The sequence below is a fragment of the Trachypithecus francoisi genome, unplaced genomic scaffold (assembly GCF_009764315.1).
Source record: "Trachypithecus francoisi isolate TF-2019V2 unplaced genomic scaffold, Tfra_2.0 Lachesis_group2, whole genome shotgun sequence".
NCBI classification, from domain to species: Eukaryota; Metazoa; Chordata; class Mammalia; order Primates; family Cercopithecidae; genus Trachypithecus; species Trachypithecus francoisi.
Genome location: NW_022681465.1, coordinates 17,058,021 through 17,078,287, shown reverse-complemented (window position 1 = coordinate 17,078,287; position 20,267 = coordinate 17,058,021). Strand labels below are relative to the sequence as shown.

At 43.6% G+C, this 20,267-nt stretch overlaps 1 long non-coding RNA gene across 1 annotated transcript; it reads right to left on the bottom strand.

The window, feature by feature from the left end:
• Positions 1-11,732: 11,732 nt before the first annotated feature.
• On the bottom strand, positions 11,733-19,733 carry LOC117064395. The gene is made up of 3 exons (XR_004429433.1): positions 19,592-19,733; positions 18,499-18,569; positions 11,733-11,851 (listed from the first exon to the last, which is right to left on the bottom strand). It is a non-coding gene; the product is annotated as an uncharacterized LOC117064395 (long non-coding RNA).
• Positions 19,734-20,267: the final 534 nt, after the last annotated feature.

Sequence of the window (20,267 nt, the reverse complement as noted above, 5' to 3'; positions counted from 1 at the left end):
ACACCCATTGGGTTTTAGCATAGTTTATTTATTAGAACAAGAGTAAGATTGCAAGCCCATTTCTATCTGCTAACGAACAAACACTAGAAAGTTCTTAGAGGCTTACAGCTTGTTAATAACATAGGCCAGACTCAAGAAAAATAAAACATTTTTAAGGGCCTATCATTTGAAAGAAGTTCTAACAAAGAAAGGATTAGATTAGGCTCTAACCCTCAGGATTTCTAAAATAGCAAAGAGCACAGCTGCATTTTAAATCATCCGAGTGCGTGCATTATTTAGTAACTCCTTTTGTAACTGTTAGCACTACAGGTGCAATAAGAGAAAGTTAGTTTTAGATGGCAGGGCATTTCCATTTTGTATATGTGTGTGTCATATGATCCATTCTCAAAAGCCTAATTTGAAAACCTCCGTTAAGATGTTTCTGTTGAGGTAAAACTGAAGCAAAATACTTTTATTCTAGTCCGTCGTGCAGTGTTTACTCTGCCATGTAAAGCGGAGAATTTTCTCATTAATATTTCTGAGCTCTGTAATGCTTCATTTTCAGCTGGGTTAAACATAAAAGACATCATAATAGTGCCAACTAAGTATTTCTATCATGGTAGGAGGAGTAAGCGGTTTGTAGCTCCGTGGGGATTATCACATTACATTCACGGAAAACCACCAGTGCAACCCAGGCGACATTCAAGTTTGCCGTTAAAAGTAATATATAGTTGTCTTGTGCTGAGGTCAGACTAATCTGGATAAGAAAGAAAAATGCTCTAAAAAAAATAAAATACAGAATGAAAAGAAAGACAATATTCCCCCTTGTTGGCTTGTCCCTGAAATTGGACCCAGGCCAACATGCACACCCCGCCGCTTCCTGCTGGCATATTTTGGGGGTGAGAATCAATCTGCTCTTTGTAGATATTAAGAAATTGTGGAGGCATTAAAAAGGCAAACACTGAATAGATCTAATGTAGTTGGAGACAAAGGGTTTAAGTGATGTGGAGGAAGAGGGCAAGAGGAAAGCCGGTCAAGATCTGGGCCAGCCAGTGTCTCATTGGAGGGACTGGGGAGACTCAAGGTCACACCCGAGTCCACCCCACAGCTCAGAGGTGACCCTTGTTTCTACTACTCTTAATGCTTTATGTCACCAACCAAATGCAAACAGCTGATTTCCTTTGGGACTAGACTTACAAGGGACGTTTACAAAGCATCCAAAGTGCAATGTTTCTTTAATCTTCTATTTTAAGTTAACCTGCGTGTGTGTGGGTGTTGTGTGTATGTGTGTGTAGTTTACACATCCTGTATGCAGTGGTGGGAATGTATTCTTCTCTTGTCTTTATTTTTTTTTTTTTTGTGACGAAGTTTCACTCTTGTCCCCTAGGCTGGAGTGCGATGGCGTGACCTCGGCTCACTGCAACCTCTCCCTCCCAGGTTCAAGCGATTCTCCTGCTTCAGCCTCCCAAGTAGTTGGGACTACAGGCACCCGCCATCACATCCAGCTAATTTTTGTACTTTTAGTAGAGGCAGTGTTTCACCGTGTTAGCCAGGCTGTTCTCGAACCCTTGACCTCAGGTGATCCGCCTGCCTAGGCCTCCCAAAGTGCAGGAATTATAGATGTGAGCCATCATGCCCCGCCTCTTCCTTAGCCTTTTAAGAAACATAAACTCTGTATGCATCATGTCTAACAGGTACTTCTGTTTGAGACTTGACGCACAAAATTGTTTTAATAATGACTTAACCTTGAGCCAATTTTCAGTGTTAAAGCTTTCACTCCACACTAGAGAATAAAGTTGAAAGGTTTTTTTCCCTAAGTGAATGACCAAAGCATTATTTTGCTAAAGCAATAAACTTCAACTTTAAATCGTGCCATGCAGTAAGTAGGTCACTGAAAACTAAAATGATATCAGATGTAGTCTAGGATTTCAGTTTAGCAGGATTATCTTTTCTAATTGCTGTTAAAATAAAACAACTATTTTTACTAAAAGCTTGGGGGTATGCTAGAGTGTTTTTAAAGCTATATTACAGCAAAAAAAAAAAAAAAAAAATTCTTCCCATAACAAGATTTTATAAAAATGCATCTGTTCGGCCGGGCGCGGTGGCTCAAGCCTGTAATCCCAGCACTTTGGGAGGCCGAGACGGCCGGATCACGAGGTCAGGAGATCGAGACCATCCTGGCTAACACGGTGAAACCCTGTCTCTACTAAAAAAATACAAAAAACTAGCCGGGCGTAGTGGCGGGGGCCTGTAACCCCAGCTACTCGGGAGGCTGAGGCGGGAGAATGGCGTGAACCCGGGAGGCGGAGCTTACAGTGAGCTGAGATCCGGCCACTGCACTCCAGCCTGGGCGACAGAGCGAGATTCTGTCTCAAAAAAAAAAAAAAAAAGCACCCGCCTTAGTAAAATTGTACACTGGATAGAATTTTGATTTTAAAGGTTTAGAGCCCTGGGATGCCACATGGGCACTGTGAATAGAATTTTCAATCAGGAACATGGTGAAACCCCGTCTCTACTAAAAATGCAAAAATTAGCCAGGCATGGTAGCGCATGCCTGTAGTCCCAGCTACTTGGGAGGCTGAGGCAGGGGAATCGCTTGAACCCAGGAAGTGGAGGTTGCGGTGAGCATCACGCCATTGCAAGCCAGCTCGGGCAACAGAGTGAGATTTTATCTCAAAAAAAAAAAAAAAAAAAAAAGGATTTTCAATCAGGAACTGTCATGCCCTTCCTAATGTGCTAGGAACACCACTGAATAAGCAAAAGTAAGTGAGAGAAGTTTCTCTTTATAGATTTCCAGCTAAAGAAATGATAGAATTTGAATAGGACCACTTTACAACCCCCAAATGGAGGGACCTGCCCATTGAGCACCAAGGGTTGAGGACGTCACAAAAGGAGAGACAACTAGATACTGCATGTCTCCTGTTGGAAATGCCCCACACTGTCTACAGAGTAGTCCTGCCCTACCCTGCTCCCTCAGAAACAACTTGAATCTGAACAAGTGTCTAGACCTAAATCGATATTTATAGGAAATACAAGGAAGAGAGAAAAATGTTACTGAACACCATGGAGATGCCATCAGCAAAACTCATTTATGAAAAACTCTACAAGACAAACAACCTAGTTTCCTCAGCAAATGAGTTACAAGGAATTAAGCACAAGGAAAAGAGCCAGGCACACTGGCTCTTGCTTCTAAGGGGGGCAAGACAGGAGGATGGCTTGAGCCCAGGAGTTCCAGACCAGCCTGGGCAACATAATGAGACCCTGTCTCTAGAAAAAAAAGTTAAAACTTAGCCTGGTGTGGTGTGTGCCTATAGTCCCTGCTGCTAGGGAGACTAAAACAGAAGGATTACTTGAGCCCAGGAGTTCAAGGCTGCAGTGAGCTGTGATCACGCCACTGCACTCCAGCCTGGGCAACAGAGTGAAACCCTGACCGTGTCACCAAAATAAATAAACAAATAAATAATTTTTTTTTTTTTTTTTTGAGACGGAGTCTCGCTCTGTCGCCCAGGCTGGAGTGCAGTGGCCGGATCTCGGCTCACTGCAAGCTCCGCCTCCCGGGTTCATGCCGTTCTCCTGCCTCAGCCTCCAGAGCAGCTGGGACTACAGTCGCCTGCCACCTCGCCCGGCTAGTTTTTTGTATTTTTTTAGTAGAGACGGGGTTTCACCGTGTTAGCCAGGATGGTCTCGATCTCCTGACCTCGTGATCCACCCGTCTTGGCCTCCCAAAGTGCTGGGATTACAGGCTTGAGCCACCGCGCCCGGCCATAATTTTTTTTAAAAAAGGAAATCTACATAGGTTAAGAGACAACTACTCACCACAAGGTGACCTCATATACGTCTCGATTCAAACAAACCAACTAAAAGAAAATGACATAGATGAGGTGATTGACAAACTCCTGGATATTTTTTATCATAGTTAAGCAACCATTGTTATTTGTTTTAAAAATAATAATGGCATTTTGATTATGTTGAAAGAGAAAATCCGTATATTCTGAAGACACAGACTGAAACATTTACAGATTTTTAATAATTAATTTTTTATTTGACAAAGGAGGTATGTTCTGGGATTACTTCTTCAAAGAATTATGATTCTTTCCTCTTCCCCACTCCAAGCTAAAGTTCCCCTCCATCATATTTCAGTACTACCTTGTATATATCTCCATCTTTGCACCTCCATGTTGCATAATAATCTGTTTGAATGTTTCTACCACTAGACAGAGCATCATTAGGTTGATGATCATGCCATAATTGACTTGGTTTCTCCAGTTCCTGACACATGATGAATCAATAAGTGAATGAATGCATGAACAATTCATTAACACCAATATTTTATTTTCAGCTGTACATGCTTATAGTACCAGGAGTTTTGAACTCCCCAACGCAAATGACGAACGGTTTCTGATTCCCAAGCAATAGAATTACCAAACAGCTTTCAGTCTCACTGTTTTAGCCATGTCTTCCTCCAGAGAATCGATGATTAATAGTCATAATAGCCAACTTTTATAGCCCACTTCCTATACACTGGGCACTGTTCCGAGTACTTATGTTTTAAATCATATTTTCATTACAATCCTTTGCCATAAGGCCTAGTCTGCTCATTCTCATGTTAGAGATGAGAAACTGAAGCACAGACATGTGGATCAGTGTCCAGGGTCTCTCATAAGGGGCAGACCTGAGATTCATACCCAGGAAGTCTGCTTCCAGAACTTCTTCACTTGACCGTGCTCAATCACCTCCCTAAGATAACGAGAGCCTTGCTAACCTAGTAGGTGTGGACTTTGCAGAAAGCTGCATCTCTGGGCCATTGCAGTTCCATGCACTTGATTCATAAATGATCATTTTATTCATGCCAAAAAACACTATGAAATAACGGCAACCTTAGGAAGATAAATAATCAGTATCAGAATAATGTAAGATAAAATACCATAGCAGAAGAATGTAAGATTGTCTTCAGATGTTTTGAAGGTTTTCTTTGTGTGTGTTTTTTGCTGTTGTTATTGTTGTTGTTGTTATTTTTTGTTTTGAGACAGAGTCTCACCCTGATGCCTAAGCTAGAGTGCAGTGACACAATCTCGGCTCACTACAACCTCCAGTTCCCGGGTTCAAGTGATTCTCGTGCCTCAGCCTCCCAAGTAGCTGGGACTACAGGCACCCACCACCACACCTGGCTAATTTTTGTATTTTTAGTACAGATGGGGTTTCGTCATGTTGGCCAGGCTGGTCTCAAACTCCTGACCTCAGATGATCCACCTGCCTCAGCCTCTGAAGGGGGTGAGATTACAGATGTGAGCCACAGCCTTCAGATGTTTAGTCAATCAAATTACTTCCCACTTCAGTACAGACGTTTTGCCCAGCTAGTTAAAGAGTGTTTTCTCAGGATGAGATCAGATGTGGCATTGACCCCATCCATAAGACACCCGTCATCTGACTGGGAACAAAAAAAGAATTCTCAATTTAGCTCTTTCCTTGTGCCTCCTGCCCCATCTGGATACTGCTTCTTTCTTGGACTAATATCACAGTTAATCACGGTTACAAAAACACGGAACATTCCTCCCTCATTTGAGGAATCTGGGATTGGTCAAAATCATTGTTGAACAAAATATCTAAGACAGAATGGAATAGACTTTACTTGATCTTTCCTTTTTCTCTTTTTCCAAGGAAGAAAGAGTCTCACTGACTCCAGGATTCTTGGCTTAGCCATTACTCAAGCCACAAATACTTCAGTTATCCAGTGAGTCAGCAGCCTTCAACCACACTTTAAATAAAGGCCTTCTATCATGATATTTTTCACATGTGTTTTACTCCCTGTTGTATACCCTATAAATGCTAAGCTGTTACGATTTTTTTTCCTCTGATTTCTTTCTGCGGAGATAGACCTGACATTTCTTTCAAGAAGACTGTTACTTATTTTCTACTAAGACTCAAACAACAAACTTTCTAGTGAATTCAACTGGGAGCTTCTTCTGGCCAATTCTAGCATCACTCTTTTTTTTTTTTTTTTTTAGTTTTTCTTTTTCTTTTTTTTCTTTTTAGACGGAGTCTCACTCTGTCTCCCAGGCTGGAGTGCAGTGGCACGATCTTGGCTCACTGCAACCTCCATCTCCTGGGTTCAAGTGATTCTCCTACCTCAGCCTCCCGAGCAGCTGGGATTACAGGTATGCACCACCAGATCCAGCTAATTTTTTTTTTTTTTTGAGACGGAGTCCTGCTCTGTCACCCAGCTCCCAGGTTCAAGCGATTCTCTTCCCTCAGCCTCCCAAGTAGCTGAGATTACAGGCTCCTGCCACCATGCCCAGCTACTTTTTTTTGTATTTTTAGTAGAGACAGGGTTTTGCCATGTTGGCCAGGCTGGTCTTGAACTCCTGACCTCAGGTGATCCGCTTGCCTTGGTCTCCCAAAGTGCTGGGATTACAGGCATTAGCCATCGTGTCTGACCTCTTTTTATTTTTTTCCCCCTACTTTATTGTGGTACAACATGCATATATAAAGTTTACAATTTTAGCCTTTTTTTTTTTTTTTTTTTGAGACGGAGTCTCGTTCTGTTGCCCAGGCTGGAATGCAGTGGTGCAATCTCGGCTCACTGCAAGCTCTGCCTCCCGGGTTCACGCCATTCTCCTGCCTCAGCCTCCCGAGTAGCTGGGACTACAGGCGCCCGCCACCACGCCCAGGTCATTTTTTGTATTTTTAGTAGAGATGGAGTTTCACGGTGTTAGCCAGGATGGTCTCGATCTCCTGACCTGGTGATCTGCCCATCTCGGCCTCCCAAAGTACTGGGATTACAGGCATGAGCCACCATGCCCTGCCAATTTTAGCCATTTTTAATTATATGACTCAGCAGGATTAAGTACATTCACCATTATACCTTCTGTCTCTCCTAATTTGTTCTTTGCTTTTTCGATGGTTTTAATAAATGTAATAATCATGATAAGGGCAGTGGGTTGCTAAAACAAAGACACCTATGCCTTTTTAATCCTTAAATCCATTTTTCAACAGTTATTTAATTTGTAAATGATCCTTACTCTTTTTTTTTTTATACAGAGTTTCACTCTTGTCGCCCAGGCTGGAGTGCAGTGGCACGATCTCGGCTCACTGCAACCTCCACCTCCTGGGTTCAAGCCATTCTCCTGCCTCAGCCTGGGATTACAAGTGCCCTCCACTACTCTCAGCTAATTTTTGTATTTTCAGTAGAGACAGGTTTTGCCATGTTGGCCAGGCTGGTCTTGAACTCCTGACCTCAGGTGATCCGCTTGCCTTGGTCTCCCAAAGTGCTGGGATTACAGGCATTAGCCATCGTGTCTGACCTCTTTTTATTTTTTTCCCCCTACTTTATTGTGGTACAACATGCATATATAAAGTTTACAATTTTAGCCTTTTTTTTTTTTTTTTGAGACGGAGTCTCGTTCTGTTGCCCAGGCTGGAATGCAGTGGTGCAATCTCGGCTCACTGCAAGCTCTGCCTCCCGGGTTCACGCCATTCTCCTGCCTCAGCCTCCCGAGTAGCTGGGACTACAGGCGCCCGCCACCACGCCCAGGTCATTTTTTGTATTTTTAGTAGAGATGGAGTTTCACGGTGTTAGCCAGGATGGTCTCGATCTCCTGACCTGGTGATCTGCCCATCTCGGCCTCCCAAAGTACTGGGATTACAGGCATGAGCCACCATGCCCTGCCAATTTTAGCCATTTTTAATTATATGACTCAGCAGGATTAAGTACATTCACCATTATACCTTCTGTCTCTCCTAATTTGTTCTTTGCTTTTTCGATGGTTTTAATAAATGTAATAATCATGATAAGGGCAGTGGGTTGCTAAAACAAAGACACCTATGCCTTTTTAATCCTTAAATCCATTTTTCAACAGTTATTTAATTTGTAAATGATCCTTACTCTTTTTTTTTTTATACAGAGTTTCACTCTTGTCGCCCAGGCTGGAGTGCAGTGGCACGATCTCGGCTCACTGCAACCTCCACCTCCTGGGTTCAAGCCATTCTCCTGCCTCAGCCTGGGATTACAAGTGCCCTCCACTACTCTCAGCTAATTTTTGTATTTTCAGTAGAGACAGGGTTTTGCCATGTTGGCCAGGCTTGTCTTGAACTCATGATCTCAGGTGATCCACCAGCTTCAGCCTCCCAGTGTGCTGGGATTACAGGCGTGAGTCACCTCGCCCAGCCTTTTTTTTTTTTTTTTTTTTTTTTTTGAGATGGAGTCTCACTCTGTAGCCCAGGCTGGAGTGCAATAGTGTGATCTTGGCTCATTGCAACCTCCGCCTCCCGGGTTCAAGGGATTCTCCTGCCTCAGCTTCTTGAGTAGCTGAGATCACAGGTGCATGTCACCACGCCCAGCTAATTTTTGTATTTTTAGTAGAGATGGGGTTTCACCATGTTGGCCAGGATGGTCTCAATCTCTTGACCTCATGATCCGCCTGCTTCGACTTCCCAAAGTACTGGTGTTACAAGCATGAGCCACCTTGCCCAATTGATCCTTACTTTTGATGCTCTGTTTTAATCCACTTGTCTGCACACTGCTTTTAGGCAAATTTTATGTGGTTCTTAATGTAATCAAATATAGGGCAGGAAAAAGAAAGGATCTCTAACTAAAAACAAGTTTAAGGGCTGGGCGAGGTGGTTCACACCTGTAATCCCAACATTTTGGGAGGCTGAGGTGGGAGGATCACTAGAGGCCAGAAGTTTGAGATGAACCCAGGCAATATAGCAAGACTCCCACCTCTACAAAAAAGAAAAAATTAAAAAATTAGTCAGGCATGGTGGCATGTGCCTGTAGTCCCAGCTACTGGGGAGGCTGAGGTGGGAGGATAGTTTGAGGCCAGGAGTTTCAGGCTGAAATGAACTATGATTGCACCATTGCACTCCAGCCTAGGCAACAGAGCAAGAATCTGCCTCAAAACAAATAATAATAGTAATAATAAAACAAAATAAATAAATAAATTTAAAGTGTGCTGGAGAAATAAGTTGTACCATTGGTTTACCAAAGGCTTCAAATTATATGTATTTGGGTGACATCTTTCTTCACGAACACTGTTAACCATGGATAATTAAGAATTTCCTAAGTTTGAGACAGTCGACTGATTGCCCACAAAAAGCTTTGACTCACTTATCAAGTTATTTTAAAAGTAACTTTTCTCCTTTCTAGGATATCTTTGAGCTGGCACATCAGAAAACAGGCAAAAGAAAGGTAAGCCTCAGGAGAGAATTACCAGGGATAATTAAATAAGGATGAACATCTGATAAAGCAACTTCTCAGCACCCAAGGGCAAATGGCAGGGAGAAAAGATTCTTGCTGTGTTTTAAAAGCTGAGTAGGCAGACCGCACGGCACAGGGGGAAGAACCCCTGCCTAATTTTTGAGACCTGGATGCTGTGAGGAGTCTCCCTGCGGGCAGATGAAGAGGCAGCAGTTCCGCACCCAGAGGCAGGGCCTGAGGATCACATTCACACCAAAGAGTGGAAAGTAAAACCCATCCCATTCCCAATCCTCAATATACTTTTTTTTTTTTTAATTTCAATAGGTTTTGGGGGAACAAGTAGTGTTTGGTTACATGAATACGTTCTTTAGTGGAGATTTCTGAGATTTTTGTGCACCCACCACCCAAGCAGTGTTCACTGCACCCAATGTGTGTAGTCTTTTATCCATCACTCACTTCCTACCCTTTTCTCTGATTCCCAAAGTCCACTGTATGACTCTAATGCCTTTGCATACTCATAGTTTAGCTCCCACTTATGAGTGAGAACGTACAACATTTGTGTTTCCATTTGTGAGTTACTTCACTTAGAATAATAGTTTCCAGTTCCATCCAGGTTGCTGTGAATGCCATTACATTGTTCCGTTTTATGGCCACAATTTCTTTATCCACTTGTTGATTGACCAATATTGACTCAATATTCTAATAAAGTAGAAATTAAAAATAAAAATTATAGCCTGGGCAATGTGGCAAGACCCCATCTCTACAAAAAATTTTAAAATGAGCCAGGCATGGTGGTGCCTGAGACAGGAGGATTGCTTGAGCCAAGGAGATTGAGGCTGCAGTGACCCGTGATGGCACCACTGCACTCCAGCCTGAGCAACAGAGTGAGACCCTGTCTCAAAAACAATTTTTAAATTAAAATTAAAAGATCATGTAGGGTTAGTGAGGAAATGTCTCCCCAATGGATTTTCAAGAGCCTAATTTAATAAAGTATACTTCATTATCACTGATGATAATAACCTGGTTTCTAAAACAAGATTTTAGAAAACTTTAATCTCCAAATCTCATTGGGGTGACAGTGCAAACACACACTTAAGATCTTTAAGCAACCCTTCTATGCATTGTTTTATTAATTATATAATACACTAAATAGAATGTATATACTATACATGGTATGTATGGAGAGAGAGAGAGATCTAAAAAGCGATTAACAAATGGACCACTAATTTTGGATATTACTCTCCTGGTATGCAAAATATAAGGAAAAGAGACTTTGACCTTTGTGAAATTCTCCTTGGGACAAGAGGCTAAATGTTGATCATTCAGTGGTCCCACAACCCCTTTAATAAAGGGGAAAAATATGTCCTGAGCACATTCCTATTGGGATAATTACAAGGGACATTCTACGAGAACAGTGTCTGCTTACCTTTCTACACACTAATTATCCTCCAGGAAGTGGGGTTTTGCCTCGAGATCCCTCCATCCAAATCCCCAGTTGCTTCCTCTAAGGAAAGCATTCATAATTTCCTTCCAGCCCAGGCCTAAACCATTTCATATTTTATTGCTCAGGGCTCTTAACAAGTCCAGAAGCAATCACATTTGTGCTGTGACTATCCCTTGAAGGCAGAGTGGAAGAGATGTTGTGGAGCTTTCTAACTCCTTTCCATAACAACAAACGAAGCCATTGATCTTGAAAAGTGAGTAAAATCCAAATGGTTTAATAGTAAAGACATTACCTAGCAGCACCAGACATTTGCTGAAATCAGGCAGAATCTTGAGGAAAAAAACCTCATCAACCAAACTAAAATTATAAAAGGATGTAATGGTGAGGTGGCTAAAGCCTGGAGCCCTTCATCTATTTAGACAAAACAACTGCAAAGCTCACTTCAAACATGTTGATGTTTCTTCCATGGACTGGACACAACAAGCTGTTTCTGCCTTCTGGAAGTGTTTTTTCCCTTCCTTATCCTAACATCAAAATGAAACCACAAAGAGAACACAACATCTCCAATCCCAAATGGTGTTTCTCTGTGAGATCCAGCTGAGAAGTTAATCAAATCCTAATTTAGTAGCTATTCTTTTTCAAGTTGCAGTAAACATCATAATAGACACAAACACACAGTACAGGTAGTGAGAAAATCACTGCCAAAAATATCACAAGCACCCTTGGGCAAACTTCCTTTCTCTGACTTTCTTTAGTACTTCAAGGACCTGTGCACTGTTGTCTGCCACACAGCAGATCACACTGAGGCCTTTGATGGAAGAGTGTCCCCTCTCCCTTTCCTGCTCAAACTACTGTGTGTGTCGCTGGAGGCTGTAAGCCTGTGACCTGGACCAACAACAAGCCCCTGTGGTTCAGGGATCACTGCCCATTAAGAGGAGAGAAGAGGTCACTAGAAAAGGAATTCTGCTCGGTTAAGTGTCTTGCTCAGCAAGATGTAATGAGTATCTGATTCACCACACAGAGATCAATTGTTACCATCGTTTATTGGACCACAGAACATTAATAGCTTTAGAAGGGAGGAGAAAATAGCTCCTTTCTCCCTTTCAGCTGTCAGCACACGTTCTGCCTTCTGGCCTTCTGGTTACAGAGCAGGGGACATGGCCCAGTAATTGTCTCCCAAGGCCTGGACACCTCCTTAGGAGAGGGATCTCCACAAAGCCCCCAAGCCTGAACTGCAAGACAGAAATAGTATTTATAAGGAACAAGCACACATTTTAAGCATTTTCTATTTTTTAGTTATTCCACTTACTTGAAGCTACTTGAAGCACTTTCTTTTTGTGTGTGTGTGTGTTTTTAAGAGAGAGTCTCACTCTGTCGCCCAGGCTGGAGTGCAGTGGCATGATCTTGGCTCACCGCAAGCTCCGCCTCCCGGGTTCACGTCATTCTCCTGCCTCAGCCTCCCGAGTAGCTGAGACCACAGGAGCACGCTGCCACGCCTGGCTAATTTTTTGTATTTTTAGTAGAGATGGGGTTTCACCGTGTTAGCCAGGATGGTCTCAATCTCCTGACCTTGTGATCTGCCCTCCTCAGCCTCCCAAAGTGCTGGGATTACATGCGTGAGCCACCGCGCCTGGCCTTGAAGCACTTTCAAAGAGAAGTAAAATATGTTAACTATTTTTTTTTTTTTTAACAGAGTATTGCTCTGTCCCCCAGGCTGGAGTGCAGTGGTATGACTTGGCTCACTACAGCCTCAACCTCCTGAGCTAAGCAATCCTCCTACCTGAGCCTCCCAAGCTGCTGAGACTACAGGCAGGTGCCACCACATCCCGCTAACTTTTTGTATTTTTTGTAGAGATGGAGTCTCGCTATGTTGCCCAGGCTAGTCTCAAACTCCTAGGGTCAAGTGATTCTCCCACCTCGGCCTCCCAAAATGCGTTGAGTCACTGTGTCTGGTCATTAACTACTCTTTTTTTTGGGGGCGGGGATGGAGTCTTGCTCTGTCCCCCAGACTGGAGTGCAGTGGAGCAATCTCAGCTCACTGCAACCTCCGCCTCCTGGATTCAAGCAATTCTCCTGTCTCAGCCTCCTGAGTAGCTGGCGTTACAGGCACATGCCACCATGCCCAGCTACAGGGTTTCACCATGTTGGCCAGGCTGGTCTCAAACTCCTGGGCTCAAGTGATCCTCCCCTCTCAGCCTCCCAAAGTACTGGGATTACAGTCGTGAGTCACTGTGCCTGGCCATTAACTACTTTCAAAAGCTCTCTTCATATAAATCTCAGGAAACAAGCGTAGACAAAGACATATATGTCTTCTCATATTTTCCATCTGATTTCTACTCTTAATTCTAAATTCTTCAAAGATAGAGGCCAAGACTAATCTATGTGGTCCTTACAGTACTGGCAGAAGCAGCTGCACCTAGAGTACTCTGAGTCCATCTTATATTTGTTCTTTTTTTTTTTTTTTGAGACGGAGTCTCGCTCTGTCGCCCAGGCTGGGGTGCAGTGACCCAATCTCAGCTCACTGCAAGCTCCACCTCCCGGGTTTACTCCATTCTCCTGCCTCAGCCTCCCGAGTAGCTGGGACTACAGGTGCCCGCCACCTCGCCCGGCTTGTTTTTTGTATTTTTTAGTAGAGACGGGGTTTCACCGTGTTAGCCAGGATGGTCTCGATCTCCTGACCTCGTGATCTGCCCGTCTCGGCCTCCCAAAGTGCTGGGATTACAGGCTTGAGCCACCGTGCCGGGCCATTTTGTTCATTTTTTAAAATCAGTTTAAATCATTTATTTTTCTTTCTCATTTTCTTCATTTCCTCTTCCTACAATTTCTTAGCTCTGCCTTCCTATTTTCTGTCTTCATTTGATCCTCCTTGTTCATATCCACCTCTATCTCCCCTTTTCCTTCAATTTTTATTTTATTTTATTTTATTTTATTTTGAGATGGAGTCTTGCTTAGTTTCCCAGGCTGGAGTGCAGTGGCACGATCTCGGCTCACTGCAAGCTCCGCCTCCCAGGTTCACGCCATTCACCTGCCTCAGGCCTCCCGAGTAGCTGGGACTACAGGTGCTCGCTGCCACACCTGGCTAATTTTTTTTGTATTTTTAGTAGAGATGGGGTTTCACTGTGTTAGCCAGGATGGTCTCGATCTCCTGCCCTCGTGATCCACCGGCCTCGGCCTCCCAAAGTGCTGTGATTACAGGCGTGAGCCACCGTGCCTGGCCCAATTTTTATTTTAAAAGCTGTCTGCCTTCTAGAATTAACTCAAGCTTCCAGAAACTAGCAGGTGCTTATTGAAGGAATTGATGAGTGGATGAAATTGCCATCCATTCAGACATGCTGGGTCTTCTTCTAGACGCAAAATGGAAGAATGAGGAAAAGAAATGGAATTCTGTCAGGAAAGAAATGGAATTCAGTTGAGAGAGAAGACTGGGCACTTCCCCCGTCTCCTGCTCTTCTGCACGAGCTTATTGAAATAATGGACAAATCAGCCAGGTGTAGTGGCTCATGCCTGTAATCCCAGCACTTTGGGAGGCCGAGGCGGTTGGATCACCTGAGGTCAGGAGTTCAAGACCAGCCTGGCCAGCATGGTAAAATCCCGTTTCTACTAAAAATACAAAAATAAGCTGAGTGTGGTGGCGGGTGCCTGTAATCCCTGCTGCTCTGGAGGCTGAGGCTGGAGAATCACTTGAACCCAGGAGGCAGAGGTTGCAGTGAGCCAAGAGTGTGCCATTGCACCCCAGCCTGGACGACAGAAAGAAACTCTGTCTCAAAAAAAAAAAAAAAAAAAAAGAAGGACAAATCATGCCCAGCTGCAGGAAATGAGCAAGCACCTATGAAAAAGTCCCGAAAATAAAAACGGCAGCAAGAAAATGGTTGTATGCCAAACAACAGTTACCAGCTTTCCAGGAAAAACTCATTCACAAATCGGAAGAAATTGGTGCTCATCTACTGAAGGGAATGGAAAGAGCCTTGTTTGTGCAACCTGTGCTGCAAAGACCGCAAGCACTGCAGTCAGACAAAAGACACACAGAGACTTCTGGGAAATGCTACAACCGAGAAGAAAGTCACTTCATATAACCAAGAGGCTGCCACCACACAGGTGCCTCCTGTAGATATCCAACCATCCGAACAGATACTATAATATTCTATAATGAGAAATGTGAATGTTTCAACAAAACAATATTGTATCCTGTCCAATAAAGAAAATGTATTTCCCTTTTCTTTCATTATCCTATTTTAACACAACCAATTCCATTATTGCGTCTTCATGTCCTGGGCAATTCCACAGTGGACAACATCAAGGTATTAAGCGCAGTTTCTGCCAAGCCTCCCTGTATTTCAACACCACACCCCAAATTAGTCATAAAGCTCGTGAAACACCAGTCTATCTAGAAGCTGACATGCAAAATTCATTCCAGGCAGCTTGATTTTCCCTCCCACCAACTGTTAGAGTCATTGTGGTTACATCTAGCCATAAGATCTTTCCTTTCATCCACATTTAACCTGAGTCCCATGTAGCATGCAGCAGCAATGAGGTTATGGAGAATGATGGAAAAAGGAAGAGTGAATGGAAAGAAAAGATCATGTGTCTTCTCTGTGTCTTTTTCTTTTCTTTCTTTCTTTTTTTTTCTTTGAGACAGAGTCTCGCTTTGTTGCCCAGGCTGGAGTGCAGTGGTGTGATCACGACTCACTGCAACCTCCTCCGCCTTCCAGGTTCAAGTGATTCTCCTGCCTCAGCCCCCTGAGTAGCTGGGATTACAGGTGCCTGCCACCATGCCCAGCTAAATTTTTTGTATTTTTAGTTAAGAAGGGGTTTCACCATATTGGCCAGGCTGGTCTCGAACTCCTGACCTCAGGTGATCCACCCGCTTCGACCTCCCAAAGTGCTGGGATTACAGGCGTGAGCCACCGCGCCTGGCTCTTTGTGTCTTTTCCTTTAGGGAAGAAACAAATGAAAAAGCGAATAAAGATCATAAGTTCCCTTTTTGAAATTCATTAATGTAAACCTTTTCTCTTGGCAAAATAAAGATAAAAATTTAATAACCCTATGGCAGCACATGCCCCCCACTACCTGGTTTTCTCTTTTTTTGAGATGGAGTTTCGCTCCTGTTGCTCAGGCTGGAGTGCAACGGCACAATCTCAGCTCTGTGCAACCTCTGCCTCCTGGGTTCAAGCGACTCTCCTGCCTCAGCCTCCCGAGTAGCTGGGATTACAGGCATGTGCCACTACACCCAGCTAATTTTGTATTTTTAGTAGAGACGTGTTTTCTCCATGTTGGTCAGGCTGGTCTCCAACTCCCGAACTCAGGTGATCTGTCCGCCTTGGCCTCCCAAAGTGCTGGGATTACAGGCGTAAGACACCACATCTGGCCCCTTCTTTTTTTTTTTTTTTTTTTTTGAACATTTACCCTTCTGTAATAAAAAGACTCAGACTATGGACGCCACACAATTTCTAAAATGTTTTTTCTTCCAGGCAGAACATGGAATTGATTGCTGCTTTTTAAAAGTAAGTCACATCAGGGCTGGGCACGGTGGCTCACGCCTGTAATCCTAGCACTTTGGGAGGCCAAGGCGGGCGGATCACGAGGTCAGGAGATCGAGACCATCCTGGCTAACGTGATGAAACCCCGTCTCTACTAAAAATACAAAAAAATTAGCCGGGCGTGGTGGTGGGCGCCTGTAGTCCCAGCTACTCGGGAGGCTGAGGCAGGAGAATGGTGTGAACCCAGGAGGCGGAGCTTGCAGTGAGCCGAGATGGCGCCACTGCACTCCAGCCTGGGCAACAGAGCAAGACTCCGTCTCACCAAAAAAAAAAAAAAAAAAAAGGTCATGTCAGATTCACGGGTTTTCATTAACGACAATAACTTCCAAAACCAAGCTTTCATGGAAGAAATATACTTTCATTCATAACATCGTACTCCAGGCGAGACTTTTTGCTGATCTTTTGTTTCCTAAAGATTTGCGTTAAGTTTTAAGAGAAAGTTGAATACTCTCTAGAGGGAACCCCAATCTATAGCGACAGTTAACTCATTCTTTCCTAAAAGCCATGTCTCCAAAGAGAAGCAAGAGGTATTCACCCCAAACTACGGTGACATTATTTTAAATAACTCCATTTTAGATCAGATTAAGCCTAGATTAAGCCCACTCATGGATCACTTTCCTTCTCAAAAAATGAAAGTGCTTTATAGAGATGAACAAAGTAAGCTTCACAAATCTGCTTTTTGAAGGTGAAAAAATCACACTTGCTTACAAAAGGGCAAAATTGTGGTTTTCTCTGCTTTTTTTTTTTTTCTTTTCTTTCTAGTAGTAAAAGCAGGGTGACAGCCCCAGAACTGTGCAATGTGCTGGAAAGAAGGTGGTGGATAAATCCACTCTTCTCTTACTAGGAAATAAGCCAGGCTGGCCCATGCCTTCTCTATACTTGCAGAACAACTCAGAAAGCTTCCCAGGAAAATCACTCTGGCTGGCTGTGAGAGTCTCAGAGACAGTGGATTCCCAGGCTTGTTGAAACTCAGTGCATTGGGTTCCCGCAGGATTTTCTTCATTTTTTAATTGTCCCAACCTCTGTCTATATTTTACAATTCAGAATATTTCTTGTCATTGTGATTCTGGCAGATTCTGTATTTTTTTGTAACTGTTAAGTTTGAAGGCGTCTCACACTCCCCATTATATGCAATATATACACAAGTGGGAGAGACTTAATCTTTTATTTTTTTATATTTTATTTTATTTTTTGTGACAGGGCCTTACTCTATAGTCCAGGCTGGAGTGCAGTGCTGTGATCTTGATTCACTGTAACAACCTTCACCTCCCAGGCTCAAGCAATCCTCCCACCTCAGCCTCCCAAGTAGCTGGGACCACAGGTGTGCACCACCACACCCAGCTAATTTTTTTGTATTTGTGGTAGAGATGGCATTTCACCACATTGCCCAGGCTAGTCTCTAACTCTTGGACTCAAGTGATCTGCCCACCTCGGTCTCGCAAAGTGCTGGGATTACAGGCGTGAGCCACTGTGTCTGGCCAATCTTTTAGAAAATAGAGCAATTGTCATCTTGTGTTTTCTTTCTTCTATGCCTTGTCCTAAAATAATCTCCTTTATTCTCTCAATATTTTAGTGTCACTTAAAAAATACTCTAAGAAGAGCTAATGTGTTCAAGCGCGTGGGAACCTTGGTTAAGGGGTCTAAGAGAAACAAGAAAGAGGAAATGCAAGCACATCCCATACATTGTTGCAACATCCATGCTGGGAGATTATGAGCAGGCAGAAAACAAAAGGGCCCTATGAAGGACTTAAGGGAGAAATTGTATCCCAACCTACAACTGTGGAGTTGTTACAAAGGGTTCTTTAAATATTTCTGATGGGAATGAAATGAATGATGGCTAAGGAAGGGGGAAGAGGGTTGAAAGGGCAGGTGTCAGGTAAATGAAAATGGTGAATTTCCTAGTTGGCCACACCGACCTCACCTCGTCAATGAGTTATTTTTCTTTTTTATTTAACACTTGAAAGTTACCTCTTGCATAATTTGTTTCTGACCTCAATATAATCTAGTTCAGAATTGCTTCTGTTTGGATCACCCTCCTTCATTAAAAGACATTTCCATCTTAGGAAGTTTAGAAAAGACTCTTGCCACTCATCATTTGTAGGAAAGCTTTTACACGGAAACAAGTACACGCCAGATCCTTTGCTATGGGTTGGATTTACTAAACATCCCTGGATTACTTTATAATTGGAGTCCTTTTTATGGAGATCTGGACCAAATAAAATCCACACAGACCTGCATTATATCATTTAATCTTCACAACAATCCTTGGGAAAATGAGCATCTGTTATTCTATGCTACAAAAGAGGAAACGGAAATGCTTTGTAGCTAAATATTTTACCTACCGTCACAGAAGAAGCTTTCCCGCTGTGTCTGACACAATCTGTGCTTTCCTTCCCGCTACCACCTCTTTGCCCTAGTGGAGAAAGGCGGGATTGGAGAGCTTTGGTCTTTCAAGCCAACTTAAATTACAATTTAAAATTTTACACTTCTTTGCCAGAAATAATAGAAAAAAGCCAGATCTTAGATCTTAGTCTTTCAGTTTAATTACATGTATATTTATGATTATATATAAATATATTTTATATATGTAAACATATATATATTTCCTTTTTAAATCAGTTTCTTGCTCTGTTTTCCAGGCTGCAATGCAGTAGTGTGATCACAGCTCATTGCAGCCTCAGTCTCCCAGGCTCCAGCAATCCTTCTGCCCCAGCCTTCGGAGGAGCTGGGACTACAGACATGCGTCACCACACCCCACTAATTTTTTAAATTTTTTGTAGAGACAGGGTCTCACCATGTTGCCCAGGCTGGTCTGTAACTCCTGGGTTCAAAAGAACCTCCTACCTCAGCCTCCCAAAATGCTAGAATTACAGGCGTGAGCCACCACACCCATCGTAAAATACTTATATAATTTTAAATGTCTGATCTTAAAATTTTAAATGACCATGTCACTATTTTGCACCAGGCTTTTCTACGTTTTGTTTTTTATGTTTATTTGGCTTTAGCCTGGAAAAGCAAAAACAGTTTAAAATGCATGAAGTCTTAGGCCGGGCGTGGTGGCTCATGCCTGTAATCCCAGCACTTTGGGAGGCCCAGGCGGGCGGATCACGAGGTCAGGAGATCCAGACCATCCTGGCTAACACGGTGAAAGCCCGTCATTACTAAAAATACAAAAATTAGCCGGGCGTGGTGGCAGGTGCCTGTAGTCCCAGCTACTCGGGAGCCTGAGGCAGGAGAATGGCGTGAACCCAGGAGGAGGCGGAGCTTGTAGTGAGCAGGTATCGCCCCTGCGCTCCAGCCTGGGCCACAAAGCAAAATTCCGTCTCAAAAAAAAAAAAAAAAGAAAAGCATAAAATCTTCTCTTTCTTTTCTTTCTCTCTCTCTCTTTCATTCGTTTGCCAAAGGCAGAATGTATATGTAGAAAACCCACTGAACCTGCACACTCGTGGCGTCTCCTCTCTGGTCACACCGCTGCACACTATTCCAGGAGTCAAAAACCTTTTCTGTAAAGGGCCAGGCAGGAAACAGGTCAGGCGTTGCAGGCCGGAAGGTCTCTGCTATAACTAGTCAGCTCTGCATTTAGAGCTCAAAAGCAAGCAGAGGCAATACAGAAATGAATTGGCGGCCGGGCGCGGTGGCTCAAGCCTGTAATCCCAGCACTTTGGGAGGCCAAGACGGGTGGATCACGAGGTCAGGAGATCGAGACCATCCTGGCTAACACGGTGAAACCCCGTTTCTACTAAAAAAATACAAAAAACTAGCCGGGCGAGGTGGCAGGCGCCTGTAGTCCCAGCTGCTCTGGAGGCTGAGGCAGGAGAATGGCATGAACCCGGGAGGCGGAGCTTGCAGTGAGCCGAGATCCGGCCACTGCACTCCAGCCTGGGCGACAGAGCGAGACTCCGTCTCAAAAAAAAAAAAAAAAGAAATGAATTGGCGTAGTCGTATTCCAACAACTGTGTTCAAGAGACGGGCGGATCACGAGGTCAGGAGATCGAGACCATCCTGGCTAACATGGTGAAACCCCGTCTCTACTAAAATATACAAAAAATTAGCCGGGCGAGATGGCGGGTGCCTGTAGTCCCAGCTACTCGGGAGGCTGAGGCGAGAGAAT